Below are 2,500 nucleotides of genomic sequence, written 5' to 3'. Positions count from 1 at the left end.
GACCGTGTTATCTTTACTCCTTCCCAATGCTATCTATACAAGAGTGCTATGCTCCTTCCCCAACCAACCCCTAGCTTCCCGCCTCTTCGTCGCGAACTATCTTATGTATGTATTAGCTTCAGGACGGGCAAGTACGGAATCTGCCCACCCTTCCTTTAAACATCTTTATTTCCTCTATAACTTAGAATTCAACTCTCTCCTTACTCAGAAGAGTATTTCTCGTATACTAATTCAATTGTTGAGAAAACCAAAATGGTGGTTGTATTAATATTTATTTAGTCGTGACTTTTGAATAAAATGTTTTGTTTTATTAGAGGAAATACAATAGAAAATTACATTGTTTTGCAAAATTATTTAGTCTGGCAATAAAAATACAGCGGTAATTACTTTAAGAATAATAAAAAAAAGAACTAACAAATTAATTTGTTAAAAAACAAAAACAAAAAAAAAACAAAAAACAAATAAGAAAACAATTTAAATAAATGAGTTTTGAGAAGTACTTAAAGAAAACGAGAAAAAAAAAAGAAATAATTTAAATGGATAAACAAATATATAAAAACAACACAAATTAATACTAAATTGATATAATATTAGTAAGTTAATAAATTTAATTCAATACTGGAACCTTCCCAAAGTCATTACATCAATGGTACCAGCACAAGTAAGGCAATAAATAAGAAAAAGTTCGTTTGCCAAAAGCTCTATTCAGTGTTCACTGGTTATTAAGGTGGGCTCATTTGAATTAGCCCGACCTAGTACTAGAGAGGCCAGACAGCAAAAATCGGAGTTAGTTCACCGTCAGGCGACGTGACGATGTGGGCGGAGTGGAGTGGTTGGGGAGGGGAGGGGGGGGGGGGTTGAAAAAAAGAACAGGGGCGTATCCGGGTTTATGCATTACGGGTGCATGGTCATTCGCAATCTATCAAAAATACACACAAATTGATTTCAGTACGAAGTATCAAGTTTAAGTAGTAACTTTTGAAATTATCTAATTTAGATTAGATTATTTCGGACCTGGTAATACAGCTTATAACTTGAAAAAAACAGGCTGGTATTTGCCCACCCTGCCCATTATTACCAGCCGTCCCTGCAAATCACCATTCAAAATAATGGTTTTGTAGGTCCATACATGATTTTACATGATAAACATGACAAATTATGGCATTGTTGTATCAATGTATGTTCAATTTCACAATGTTATTGATTTTCTTCGAGTTTCAAGCAGCAACATTTACATTACACCTTAACCCAATAGGAAATTTAGTTTACCGTGACTAACACTGGTCTAAATAAATCCTTTATTCATCCCATAGAGGAAATTTATCTCTAGGGTCTATTCCCAGGGAAGACTGAATAACCGCGGTGCAGCGCCGCAAATTAAGCTAGGGCGAGGTGACTTGCTCAAGGCCACACAGCGCAGCGGCGGGTGAACGAACTCGGTACCTTTCGGGTACGAAGCAAAAACCGTACCGCTGATCCACGCTGCCCCACATGAAGTATTATGATAAAATGTCTAGCGTGATTGGTGATTGTGATGCTCATATGAGTATTATAATAAAGGTTACAACACGATACTAAATAGTATGTAGTAGACTATAGTCAATAGCAACGAAAATTAGCGAAGCAAGACTAAGACTAAGACCTCAAAGACTCAAAGTCCGTGGTCCATAAGATAAAAACACAATAATTCAATGACTCCCTCTCTCTCTCCCTAACTAAAATCGAACGTAAACAGTTAAATCTTTCCATTGGATATACTAAATCTGCCTAAACTCAAAGTAAACTGATTATTGTCCAACAGTAGTTTTACGGAGATGTGAGATTTTGAGAGTGAGAATGAGAAGACGAAATGACTTACCTTCACAGAATACTCTTTATTCTTCATGCTGGCTTGAACTTTGCCGAACATCAAGCCATCTGAGTAAGTGAAAGTCAAAACATGACCTGACTGAGATGATGATTTTCACCTCGCGAGACACTTTTATGCTCATTGGAGAAGTATTTCATAAGGGCGGTGATGGAAATAGAGTTCGTGTCAGCCATTTTTCTCGACTGTTTAGAGCCAGCCGGTTTGTTGCCATGCGTTGCTGCGCAGGATTACGTCACGACTTAGGAAGCCTATTTTGATCCACCCTTCTTACCAATCTTTGAAGTGCAGCACTTTCATTTGCCTTTCCAGCGTGGCTCCAGGCAGAAAAGGTAAGTTGAACTTTGGTGTCATCGCTATTTTACATTGTCACAAGCAACACTTGATATTGGATATTACAAAGTGCCACCAACAAATTATGTTTTCAGCTGTTATTGTATTTACAAATACTATATTATAAAATCTCACATAAGACTGTGATTTTGACACAATTAATTATTTCCTTGTAATTCTAATTTTTTATGTTTCAGGGTTGTATCAATCAAGAAAAAGACGAAACTCAAGCTTTTGACGAATCAAGATAAAAGAAGGGTTGTCAAGAAATTTGATTTGATTTACTATTAACACACTAAA

At 36.4% G+C, this 2,500-nt stretch overlaps 1 protein-coding gene across 3 annotated transcripts in view; it reads left to right on the top strand.

Annotated features, from left to right (window-relative positions):
- The window catches only part of LOC144968011 (2-oxoisovalerate dehydrogenase subunit beta, mitochondrial-like), a 138,499-nt gene that overhangs the window by 74,989 nt on the left and 61,010 nt on the right, over positions 1-2,500 (top strand). The window lies entirely within an intron of this gene.

Source organism: Berghia stephanieae, chromosome 3 (genome assembly GCF_034508935.2).
Source record: "Berghia stephanieae isolate SIO BIC M18660-M18661 chromosome 3, UCSD_Bste_1.3, whole genome shotgun sequence".
NCBI lineage: Eukaryota > Metazoa > Mollusca > Gastropoda > Nudibranchia > Aeolidiidae > Berghia > Berghia stephanieae.
This window is presented reverse-complemented; position numbering and strand designations above follow the sequence as displayed.